Raw genomic sequence first — 13618 nt, forward strand, 5'->3', positions numbered from 1 at the left:
TTTAGTGCTTCTTTGGGAGTGACCGCCTTGCTGCTTGTTACCAAATTTGCCAGATGGCGGGCATCGCGGTCGCTTATCTTCCTTGGCCGGCCTCCTTTGTTACTGGGAACAGCGTCTGATACATTTTTCCGCAGCCTTTGCACAGCCATGTGGCTCACTTCGAATTTTTTAGCTATTTTTCTTATAGACTCGCCCTTCTTCAGCAAATCAATTATTTGGCGTTGTACTTCCCGATTTAACATTTTGTCTTATTCACGGTCACGTTTATAATAATTAAAAATCCACCAAATATATAATTACGAGAAAAATAACGGAAAATTTGAAAATTAAGAGTGAGTGCAAAACTGTAATATTTGTCTTTATTTGCGTTATTGCTTGCTACTAGTGTTGTTGTTGCATTGACACCAAACCGGTTTGAGAGAGAGAGTACATACATGCAAATAAAGTTATGCAAAAAAAATATTTGATTTGTTAAAACATGTCTAAAAAAATGTGTTGAAATAGAAAGTATTACATTTTGTTACAGTTTTGCTCTTCAGTGTAAGTACGCCAAAATGTCATAGACAATTTCACTAAAAAAATCGGCATAACAAATGGCGGGGGTCGTTTAGAAAATATCATTTATTATTCATCGGAATATTATAGATCCTCTACTGCATGCGCCAATAAACAAATTATGAATTCTCATTTAAAATATGTGTGTATTTTGTTCGAATTTAATAAAGAAATGCCCTCTATTATTGCGAAGCAGCTGACACTTGATGTGTTTCGCAAAACACGCCGACATCATAAAGGGATTTCTAACTGCCGCACTTTAATTCAAGTTAGTCATGGACTAGCGATTTAGCAGACTATCCTATTTTTTTACCGTAATGGCGCTACGAAATGCACTCTCTTGAAAATAATAAAGTCTGGCGCTAAAAGCTGTTCAGCGTCGTTTGTCGCCAAGGTTGCATGGCTCAAAATAAAGTCATACGAACTGGGCTAATAGCACAGCGATTTGTTACCTAAATGTGAATTAACTTACATACATACAAACATATGTAATTGAATTTACTTTTGCTTTTCTTTTCATTTTTCGGTGCATATTTTTACTACTTTTTATTAATATTGCCATTTATATGCTGACCACATACACACATACATACATACTAAAAAAAAATTTACGTGTGCTGTGTGTTTTTTTTTTCTTTTTCCTTTTCTATTTTCATTTAATTTTTTTATTTTGGTTTTTTTTCATTGCCAAAAATTTGGGTCTATGACTCATCGGCGTCGACTACGAGGCATTTCCTGTTAATTTCAAACACTTGAAAGTGAGTGAGACATTTTTCGCTGCAATCAATACCTGAATAACTAAGTGCTAACAGAAGTTATAAATATTGACGGTAGTAATGAATTAACTGTTGAAAAGTGGGTTAATAAGTTGTCTAAAATTTTGGCAAACTTTACTTCTTCAACTTTTTCTTTGATCGTTTTTGGTAGTTTCCTATTTTACTTACATATATTAATTGTTATTTATTCATATTCTTCCGAAACCATTTGATGAATTTTTGAAGAGTTCACGCTATAACGGCTTGCTTGCAAAACGTGCGCACACACACACAAATCTTTGTAGAATGTACAAACATATTGTACATATATCCATTTTTAACCGGCACTGCAAAACTGGTTAGCCCAAGAGTAGAGCGAATTCGCAAAGTGTACTTTATCGATTTTTACATTTAGACTGACTCTGCGGTTTTCGTTATACCCGTGCGCTCTTGTGCACAGGGGTATTCAAATGTTGTTCACATAACGGTTGTATATACACATACACTAGGGTGTCCCAAAAAAATTAAAGTGTTTTTTTTTTAACGCATACTCTCTTATTTTGTTTGAATGGTCTCAAAACATCTAAAAATAAAGTTTCGTCTATTTAGAATCACAGCAACCCGTGCCGAGTTGCGCGGAAACATAACGGTACTTGTATAGTACGGCGCGCACTAAGGGTCGGATTGATTGCGTGTAATTACTTGTTTGTTTTATTAGTAATCGCGTTTTTTTTTCGTGTAGTCAACACGTCACTGGAGTTACGAAGTTCCAAAAAGGAGATATTTTTAATAGGGGACGTAAAACATCAAATTACCGGTTCTAAACTTCCCTCTAACGGGCAAGTACTGGCAGTTTTGTTCTATAATATTCGTGAAGTGAACTTAAGTGTCAATGAAAGTGCAAATCTCACAATTCGTGAGTGTATTATTTATTGGGAAAAGGCACGTATACCGACCAGATCAATATCTAACTGTGTTAAGAAACTAGTTAACTTATACCAAGTTTGGAGAGAATTGCAAAAAAATGCGAAAAAAACTCAAGAAGTGTTTGAACAGCGTCGACAGGAGTTTGTTTCAAACTTAAACAATTTGTTTGACATCGCACATGCCAATGCTCTTCAATCGATTAAAATAAATGAAGATAAGATCTTCTTGCAGAGCCTAAGAGAACCAGGTCGGCCCGGTCACTTAGCCGGAGTAGACAAAAAACTAACAAAAAAAGAGGAAAGGACGCGCCCTAGAATCATCGAGGAGGAAAAGCGACGTGCTGAAAATTTTGCATCGTTAGCACCATCAACATCATCTTGCGAACCACCACTAAAAAAGTCATCTTCTGATTCTGAAATAATTGAATTAGAAGAAAATAGGCCCAGCGCAAGAGAAGCCTCCTCTCAGCCCGATAAAACTTCTATACGGAAAAATATCATAACTCCCAAGTTAGTTGCCGCATTAGACAGGTGTCAGTGAAGTGTGAGAGATTCTGTCTTTATAATTGAAGCTACTATTGAGGCTCTGGGGCACAATACGGATGAGTTCCCTATAAGCAATGCGAAAAGAACGGGCTGAAGCTATAAAAATTGATTTTTAAAACAAGGCTCCGGACACGGTAACTGTCCACTGGGACGGAAAACTGTTGCCAGCTCTAGATTCACGTAAAAGTAAAGAAGAACGCCTACCGGTAGTTATTACGTACGATAATAAAGAACAAATTATTGCTGTTCCTAAATTGGATAGTTCGACAGGAAGGGAACAGGCAGACGCAGTTTGGGATGCTATTACGACCAGGAACCTTGAAGACAAAGCGCAGATTCTCTGTTGTGATACTACTGCTTCTAACACAGGCCGCATAAATGGAGCATGTATACTTCTCGAACAAAAACTGGGTAGAGAAGTGCTTATTTTTGCTTGCCGTCATCACGTTTACGAATTAGTACTTAAAGGCGTGTTTGAAGCGAAAATCAGTCAAGTAACTACAAGCCCAGACATCCCATTATTCAAGAAATTTCGAGAAAACTGGAAACATATCGATCCCGAGAAAAAACAAAGCTGTACAGAAAAGCTATCTTGTTTTAATGTTTCGGAAATTACAAGCTGCTAGAATTCTACAAAACTGAATTAACCAAAGAAATCGTTAGAGATGACTATCGCGAATTAATTGAGCTTTCAATTATATTTCTTGGCGGAGATTCAGAGAAGAAATATAAGATTCGGCCTCCAGGTGCTATGCACCAGGCTCGATGGATGGCGAGAGCCATTTATTCATTAAAAATATCGTTACTTAGCTCTCAATTCAGAATAAGGCAGCTCTGTTGGACGTATGTCTGTTCATCGTGACATCCTACGTAAAACCCTGGCTCCAATGTATTTTAGCAGTTAAGGCGCCGTATCAGGATTTGTGTTTTTTGAAGGCCATGAAAAATTACGAAACAATAGACAAAAGCATTTCAAAAGCAGCTTGGCAGAAGTTTTGCCAGCATTTGTGGTATTTGACAGATGAAGTATCTATTCTGGCTTTATTTGATGATGATGTCGATCTAGAAACTAAAGTAAAAATGATTGCTAACTTAACTAGAGAACACCCAACAGCCCACAATAAACGTTACATTGCATCCAAAGAAGAACTCTGTGGCCCACTTTTTGGTACGTTAATTAAGCTTGGATTTTGTTCTATGACTAAGTTTGCTAATAGGTATATTTGATAACTGATCTACCTGTTTTAATTTCAGAGAGAAACATTTATGACGTCGTCTCTGTCAAAAGCAAGTTCCTGTTTAATCGACTCCAGATTGCCGACAGTTTTCTGAACAAGTGCCCCTCTTCGTGGTCAAATAAAGATTCGTTTCTACAGGCTAAAAAGAAGCTGTTAGGACTGAAAGCAGTTAATGATACGGCAGAAAGAGCGGTTAAGTTAATGCAAGACTTCCATGGTTTGATCACTGTTCAAGAGGAGCAAAAACAATTTATATTACGTTGCGTACAAGAACACAGACAGGTATATCCCGACTGTAAAAAGCAAACTTTGAAAAGAAAATTCGACGATTGATGTCCCTTTTATAATAAAAAGAAAATAAATACGAAATATGTGTTTTATTTTTATTTATTTAATTAATCTAAAAATTCAATTAAACTTTTCTCTATTGTGAGCCTATAGCTTTCATACTAACTTTTAAACTTACAGTTTGACATCAAGTCGGCACGGGTTAATGACATCCGATCTCAATAATATGTTATATTTAAGTTTTTAGAGTCAAATGGAAAAAAAATAAAGGGTATGCGTATTGAAATTCCGAACAAAAAAATTCCCCCTTGTAGCCTGGGACACCCTAACATACACATATAGTAGATACCAAAAGGCACAGTCGTAGCCGAATGGGTTGGAATCTCCATGCATGAACATCAAATAATAGAAAAGCTTTGTTTCTAATATCGGTCGCCACTCGGCAGGCAATGGCCAACCCGCGCGTATATTTCTGCCATGAAAAAGCTCCTCATAAAATATATCTGCCGTTCGGAGTCGGCTTAAAACTATAGGTCCCTCAATTTGTGGAGCAATATCAAGACGCTCGCTACAAATATTTAGAAGAAGGAGCTTGGTCAAACACCTAAAAGAAGTGTATGTGCCAATTATTTATTTATTTATTAAAAGGCTCCGAATAACGAGACTAGTCGATATAGCCAAGATAACATTCGATCGCCTGATAACTGGATTAAAAACTTTACGTACATATTTCAATGAAACAAATATTATATATTCCACAAATAATATAAGTTAATAATTAATATACTCGGGCTGTTCACTTGTGATCTCTAGCACGAAGTTAAATCAGCGAAATAGAATTATTACTTGTTCCTTTATTGGTCAAATCCGTACTGCAATATAAATGACAAAATATTCATAACATAAGGTAGCCCTGACCTATAATCGCTGTGTCAGCGATTATGCTAAATGGATTATGTTTCAACGTCGCGACGGCGCATGGAATGTTGACGGCAACGTATTGTGGAGTTTGGCATAATTGGCATTAAACATTGTTGCAGCTTTGCTGATCGTGCAGAACTGCAGTCGTTGACTTTGTCTGACGGATGTGTTAACTCCTCCCTCACTAGTTTGAAGGCCGTCCTCGGTTTTCCTCAAAGTGTCGATGACAGCTCGTATCGAGATTTGTTGTTTATTCTCTTTGCATTTTTGATGAACCTTGAAGACGACGAGACCGATGATCAGAGTGACAAGAGATACTGCAAACATCATAGGCCATATTGACAGTTTTTTTTCGATGTTTCCAATATATTGAAGATTCTCAAAGTTCAGCCTCTGAAGATAGGGCATGCTTAAAATCTCTCGGTGGTCAGTTATGTTTAGGGTTGCCGATATTGCTGGGCCTGGATGACACCTGAGTATGTTTTTGGTATTTTCAAAGAGAGACCCATTCACGTAGATTTCCTCATCAAACGTCAGCAAGTGTGTGCCGTGGATGACTCTATCCGTGTTGCTATTCATCTGTATTGTAGCTGTAGCTTCGTTGATAACGATGATACCATCGTCAATTACCATCAGCGGCTGCAGGTGGCTGGGACGAGTCTTACAGTGTGCTATACCTCCAGAATGTAGTTGCTGCGCACAAGTTGTTGATTTCAGCTGTTTGCAGAATGTAGAGGTGAGAGTAGCGGTGCAGTTTCCAATTGCTAAGATATTGTTACTACAATCTGCGACGTTGTTATTTTCTTCGAGGTCAAGTATCGTTCCATTATGTTGAACGGGGAATATGGTTATTTTCTTACATATTACGCTAGGATTTGGGTACTTGATAAGAAAGTGTACAAAATTATGATCTAAACAGACTTTTACATAGGCTATTTCAATTAAATCTGTTATAGTTAAATTTGTAGAGTGCTCATTTAAAATTTGACTTAGGTCATTAGAGTCAAGAATTGTTGGGTTTATAATTTGAATCTTTGCGAGTGTAATAGACAACATTAATGTTTCGAGTTCAGAGATTATAATTCTATTTCTTGTGAGTAATGCTTGATAGAGGTTTCCTGTATCGATCTGTTTCTCTTTTGCAAACCTAATTATTTTATTTACGGATTCTGTTAAGTTATTAATTTTTTCTTGTACTTTTGTATTTATAACTGCCTGTTGTTCAATTGAGTCAGTTAGTTTTTGCTGGTGAAATTTCAGATTTTCGAAGTCATCAAAGTCGGGAGTTCCTGCTACTATCTTTAAAGCTGTTCCTAAAATATTTATACTCCTAGCTTGCCTATGGTGAATATTAACCGTTTCTAGCAGTGTCCTAATATGACCTAAATCTGATTCAAGAATTTGTCTCATATGAGACTGTGGGAAATGTTTCTTAAGTGAATTAGTTTCCTCGGCAATTTCCGAGTACATTGTGAGATTAGAAGAATGTCTTAAAATTTTAAAATTTTCCCAAATAACTACGTTTCCGTCCATGATGGGAATATAGTCCGAGTTCGAGTAATTGATAATCTTTCCAGCTGCTGCTGCTACTAGAAGTAGAAGGCGAAGAATCCAAACCCTAGTAAAGATAAGATACAGAGCAGAATAAGTACTGGAAGGATAATTATTTTTTTCTTATCTTATGTTATCCTTGTGTACCTCCCTCCCCTTTATAAGAACCGTTGACCCCAAATCGGCTTCCACAATGACTTCCTCAAACAAAGGAGTTAGCTTGTTACCAAGTCTTTTATTTAATTTCATAAGTACCTTGTCGCCTATTTGAAAAGTTCTATTCCTTCTGTCCGCGTTTTGTCTTTTCAGTAGCAGATCTTGCGCTTTAGATATTTTTTCTCTTATTTCTGCTTCGAATTCTGGTGGGGATGCATGAATTATGTCGATTGGTTTTTTATTAACGACTGAGTGAATTGATTTATTGTATTCTATTGTTGCCTGAAGTATAATATCAGTAGTGTCATTTAATTGTTTTTCTAATTTCAAGCATCTGGCAATTTCTGCAAGAGTACTGTGAAATCTTTCTACCTGTCCATTTGAAGTACTATGTAGTGGTGACGAATTTACAATATCAACATTAAACCGGTTTTTTAAAAGAGACCTTATTGTTCCTGAATTCAGTGATGGTTCGTTATCGCAGTAGATAATTTTAGTATTAGGGTAGAAATTCATGAGCTGTAAGATGGGGGACTCAATATCTATTATCGTTCTGGAAGCTATGGGCTGAACAATGGCAAATTTAGAAAATTTATCAATACAGGTTAGAAAATACTTTTTATCTGTAGAAAAAATGTCAATATGGAGAATTTCTCCTACTTGATTAGGGACTGGCGTTTCGCCAATGTACTGTTTTTGTGGGCGTCGGTCATATTTTCCTTTGCTGCAAGTCTTACAATTTGCAACTACTTCGTTTGCTAGACGGGTCATTTTTGGGAAAAAATAGTCTTGGAGAATTTGTTTTATATTCTCTTGCGCTGCTCTATGTGCTCTGCCATGTTCTACGACTGTGATTTCTTTTTGCTCATTCCTATCATGAACATCGATGACCAATTTATTTGAGTGACAAAATTTGGTTGAAGGGAAAGTCTCAACTAGCTTGTTTTGTATAAATGCTAGTATCGGCAGGTCGCATTTGATTGCATTCACTACTTCTTTTTTAACCGCATCACACACTTTTTCTATTAAGTTTTCTCTATTCGAAAAGTGTATGATATGTCTTGTTTTTTGTCCGAACATAATAATAATTTTTTCAGAAGCTATAGTGCTTTCTTCAATAATTATTTGGTTCCTGAAACAATTAATCGGTTTTTCAGTAGACTCGATAGTGTATGTCAATGACAACTCACTATGCATAGTGGCTAAGTCTGATGGAGCATCTTCTTCGAGAGCGTAAAGGTTTTGTCTTGATAGAGCATCGGCGACAAAATTTTCTTTACCGGGCTTGTAGAAAATTTGAGCGTTGTGCTCATCGATAAAGGATTTCCATCTCTTAATTTTTGCATTAGTGTTTTTGTCTGAGACTGCAAATGTTAGTGGCTGATGATCGGTATAAATACTTAAATTTTTTACACCGTACAAATAGTTTCTTAGGGATTTTAGGGCCCACACTATTGCAAGTAGCTCACGTTCATTTGTGGCGAAATTCAATTCGTTGTCTCTTAAAGTCCTGGAAATCATGGTTATCGGCTTCTTGTTTTGTGACAAAACGGCGCCTAAGCCAGAGGACGAAGCATCTGTCGTCAAATCGAATGGCTTCTGGTAATCAGGGTATAGGAGCATTACATCTTCGGAGCTTAAGATATTCTTTAATTTCTCGAAGGTGGCTATCTGCTTTTCATCAAGGTTAACAGGAATTTTTTTCGATTGTCCTGCACTTGTTTTACCATTATCACCCTTTAGCATGTCTGTCAATGGTTTGGCTATAGATGCAAAATTTTTTATAAAGCATCTGTAATAGCTCGCTAGACCAAGGAATGATCTAACTTGGAACAGGTTGGTAGGCTGTTGAAATTTGCTAAGTGCTTCAACTTTGCTGGGATTAGTTGTTATACCGCCACTGGAGACCACAAATCCAAGATACTCGACCTTTTCTTTAAAAAAGTGAGATTTTTCCCGTGATACCTTCATGTTAGCGTTATACAATTTATCTAGTACCCAGGCGATGTGGTGAACATGATTTTGCATATTTTCAGAGAATATGATCACGTCATCCACGTAGACGTAGCATGACTTCCCAATCTGTTCTCTAAGTACGTCGTCAATTGCTCGTTGGAAAATTCCGGGGGCATTCTTCAAACCAAAGGGAAGTCTGCAAAATTCATACTTCCCATTTCCTACAGAAAATGCAGTTTTTCTCTATCTTTTTCTGCAAGAAGTATTTGATGAAATCCTGATTTCAGATCGAGTGTCGCGAAATATTTGGCTTTACCAAGGTTTGAGAGAATAGCTACAATGTTCGGTATAGGGTATTTGTCATCAACAGCTTTTGAATTAATAATAATTAATAATTATTAAGTTTCCTAAAGTCAATTACAAGGCGTTTTTTCCTATTTCCTTGTTCGTCTAGACCCTTTTTATCTACTACCCATACCGGATTATTATACGGTGAATTAGATGGTCTGATAATATTGTTTCTCAGCATGTCATTAGTTTCGTTATTGACAAACTCTGATACTCCTAATGGGTATGGGTAAAGTCTAGAGAACACTGCTTTTTCGTCTTCTGTTCGAATTGTAGCGATAATATTTGTGTTGTAAGGAAGAGATTCGTTAGGGTCAGCGAAAACATTTATTTTTTCTTGTAACATTTTCTTAAATTCTTTTTCAATTTCTTGCGGAACTTTTATATTTTCTACTTCGGTAAAGTTAACATTTGGGCTTTTTTTATATTGAATTATTTCAGATCCAGTTTTTGTTTTTAAGACGTTATTTTTCAAATCTAGATTTGCGTTAATTTTTTTTTAAAAATCGAGTCCTATTATTCCATCAAAGCTTGATAAGCTGGGAAGTAAAAAAAATGTGGTTGTTGTATTAAAAAGGTGCATAAGACATTTCTCTTGAACGGCGTTAAAGCCATGAAGTGACTTAACTAACAATTTTTCTTTAACTTTAGTTACATTTTTAAGTTCCGGGATTGGTTTTATATAGTTTTTTGAAGCGCCTGTGTCTATAAGTAATTTAATCTGTCTACCTGTTATCGTTCGCTCTACAAACGCTAACAGGGAGCAATTTCTAAAAAATTGACCTCTTGAATCTGATCCTCATCTTCCAAATCTGATACCTCAGCCTCCGCTACTGCTTGGTACTCTTGTTCCGATTGACCTTCAGAATTTTCATCTTGTGAGAGATGATTAATTCTCTGTTGTTTGGGACCGGTAGTTCTAGCTGTTCCACTACTTCCTCTTTTTGGCACCTGATTTTGGTAGGAACCACCTTGGTTTGGGTATTGAGTTGTTTGCCTAAACCGAGATGAAGTGTCAACGTCCATAGGTTGTGGTGGTTCTTGTTTTATATTCGGGCTATTGTTTTGGGTTTTTTGTTTGTAAAATGGAGTTTTTACTTGGTTTGGGGTACTTTCTACAGTGGGCTGCCTTTGCTGTCTCTGTTCCTGACGCTGGGCTCTTTCTTCATTATTCCTAGCAAAACTACTAGCGAATTGGAAGCGTTCATGATTAGATTCAACTTCCTGTGAAAGTGCCAGTGCTGGTGGCAAATCTTTTGGCCTTGCTGAAAATAGAATGTCACTGAGAGATTTCTTTGTGCCTGAAATGAAGACTCTCAATGCATCTGCTCTGTATTTTTCGTTTAGAGAAGCAGCCAAAGTAGAATCGTAAGTCATAATTGTTTTGTTTATGAGTAATGCTAATTTCTTTTCAATTTCCTCATAATATTGGGTTATTGTCAGGGTTCCCTGACGTAGAACGGACAACTCTTGCTCGATTATATAGATGGGGCGTTTATCGGCGTATGTAAAGTCAAGTCTATTGATAATTGCTTTAAAATTTAGTGGAGTGTCGTATGACGACAATACCATATCAGCAGGGCCTTTGATTTTATTCCTAATTATTACCCAGCGCCTGATAATGCTTTGAGCTTCCTACGTAATTTTCAAAGATTTTATATGCAGTGTGTGCGGCTTTCCGCCACGAAACATAAGTCTCGATTTTTCCCTCAAAGTCTGGTACTGATTTTATTATGTCCAGTGTTCGTCACATTTAATACCTACAATAATTTCTGCATCTTTAAACACTTCAACCTCGGGTACGGACACTGTTGCGTTTCTAAACTCGTTTCTCATTTCCTCCATTTTTCTTTCAAATAATTGCGCTTGATTTTCTAATGCACTGTTTACTGCATACTCGAGCAGCGCTTTCAGATTTTCTTCACTCACTGCCATTTTATTTTTTGTTTGTTCCGGAACTAGTTTGTTTTTTAAATCTTTTATTAGTTCCTCTAGTTCTAGGTCATATACCTCTTCTTTACTCATAAGATTTTCAATTTAATTCAAAAATTTTCCGTCGCAAAGACACTTTACAAACACTTTTTGTTTAAATTTTTGTATTTATTTACTTTAAATAAGCACTCTACTCACATTTCTTTAAAACTATGGTTTTTATATGTTATTGTAGCTCTCCTTTTTCGTCTGTTTATCCCGTCTGCAAGTCCAACGATGTCGATCCAACGATGTTGCTTCCTTGCTTGAGATTTCTTTGATGAGCAGGTTCTGCCAGTTGGGCGCCAGTTAATAATTAATATACTCGGGCTGTTCACTTGTGATCTCTAGCACGAAGTTAAATCAGCGAAATAGAAGTATTACTTGTTCCTTTATTGGTCAAATCCGTACTGCAATATAAATGACAAAATATTCTTAACATAAGCTAGCCCTGACCTATAATCGCTGTGTCAGCGATTATGCTAAATGGATTATGTTTCAACGTCGCGACGGCGCATGGAATGTTGACGGCAACGTATTGTGGAGTTTGGCATAATTGGCATTAAACATTGTTGCAGCTTTGCTGATCGGGCAGAACTGCAGTCGTTGACTTTGTCTGACGGATGTGTTAACTTATACATAACGTATGGCGCAGAAGCGTGGACGATGACAACATCCGATGAAGCGACGCTTGGATTGTTTGAGAGAAAGATTCTGCGTAAGATTTTTGGACCTTTGCACGTTGGCAACGGCGAATATCGCAGACGATGGAACGATGAGCTGTATGAGCTTTACGACGACATAGACATAGCGCAGCGAATAAAGATCCAGCGGCTACGTTGGCTGGGTCATGTCGTCCAAATGGATACAAACACTCCGGCTCTGAAAGTACTCGATGCGGTACCAGCTGGTGGTAGTACAGGAAGAGGAAGGCCTCCTCTGCGTTTGAAAGATCAGGTGGAGAAGGACTTGGCTTCACTTGGTGTGTCCAATTGGCGCCGGTTAGCACGAGAAAGAAACGACTGGCGCGCTTTGTTGAACTCGGCCAAAATCGCGTAAGCGTTTATCGCGCCAATTAAGACGAAGAGACATAGAAAATGTTTAACGGAGTTTTCAAAATGACCCTGTTTTAAATGAAGCAGAAATTTGCTTTGGTCAAAGTGTGTTGGGGCCACAACCAATTTAGAGTAAACATACGACTAAGACTAAATAAAACTCGCCCAAGCTTAGTTCACGTATTGCTATCAGTTTAAAACTCATTCATCATTTAAATCTGGCAAAAAAGTCATTGGAATCGGTTAACACCGACAATCACTTTTTATGTATATGTCAACGCTAAATTTCGGTCCCGTCCATTTGATGTTACAACTCATAAATTTTCAAAGTCTATAAGTTTGTTTGATTACTAAAATTAACACTTAAACTCTATTAAAATGTGCGTGTGTATATAGTTACTTTTACAGTTCGGTCCGAACCGAATTTAGTACCTCCTTACTTCTTTTTTGATTTCTTTGTCGCAATTGTTTTGTTGGTTGACTGAGAAACGACTTCTGCTCGCTTTTGCAGTGACTTTGTTTAAGGGGTTCGTTGATATGCTATGAATGCACATGCATACATATGTATGTATGTGTGGCAGATGTACATACATGAGTAAATTTGGCTCATCTATCTATTTATACACATGTATGTATGTGCATGCATACTCGTATATGAACAGCCACCCGCTAACACACCTTGAGTGCTACTCGCAAGTAAACAACTTTTAATATATAATTCAACACCAATACATACATACTATGTGCAATTGTACGAGTATGTTAAGGTGACAAGACATTTTTTAATAGCGCAGTAAGCTTGCAAAGTCAGCAAAAACCATTTGATTTAAAAAATGCAAAATTCAAAATGCCGGATCTTCAATGATGCGCTTAGTTAATAATTCTTTTGTATTTGAATGAAACTTGAAATTTAAAATTTTTTGGTAACTCATTACACAGTGCAACAAAACAAAAAAATTTTAAATTTTTTAGTCCCGGAGGTCTCATTGCACATATTTTTCTGCTTGACTATGAAAAATATGTAGGTACGTATTTTACCAAATATTTGTATCATAAATTTAAAAATCTAAAATTTACAGTTCCCTCTTTGTGTAAAATTATGAGATATCATGGCAAAAAACATAACTGAAATCATTCAAAACTATTTCAAATATTTATAAATATTACTTTGAAATGTTGCTTATGACATTACCTTAACTCTTGAGCTGCAGAACTCCGCTTAATAATTCATGTTTTATGGAAAAAACTGTAAAAATGTTGCTATTGCTATGTTGCGTGTGCCCAAAAGTGCACTGGCTAGACCAAGTCATCATTGATCTGAAAAAGATGTATGTCCGCCACTGGAGGGAAAA

The 13618-nt window shown here is 36.7% G+C and overlaps 1 protein-coding gene across 6 annotated transcripts in view; it reads right to left on the reverse strand.

Annotated features, from left to right (window-relative positions):
* Positions 1-13618, reverse strand: part of LOC128861629 (uncharacterized) — a 162045-nt gene that overhangs the window by 126155 nt on the left and 22272 nt on the right. The gene's annotated exons all lie outside the window — the stretch shown is intronic.

The sequence above is a fragment of the Anastrepha ludens genome, chromosome 4, assembly GCF_028408465.1.
Source record: "Anastrepha ludens isolate Willacy chromosome 4, idAnaLude1.1, whole genome shotgun sequence".
In the NCBI taxonomy this organism is placed as follows: Eukaryota; Metazoa; Arthropoda; class Insecta; order Diptera; family Tephritidae; genus Anastrepha; species Anastrepha ludens.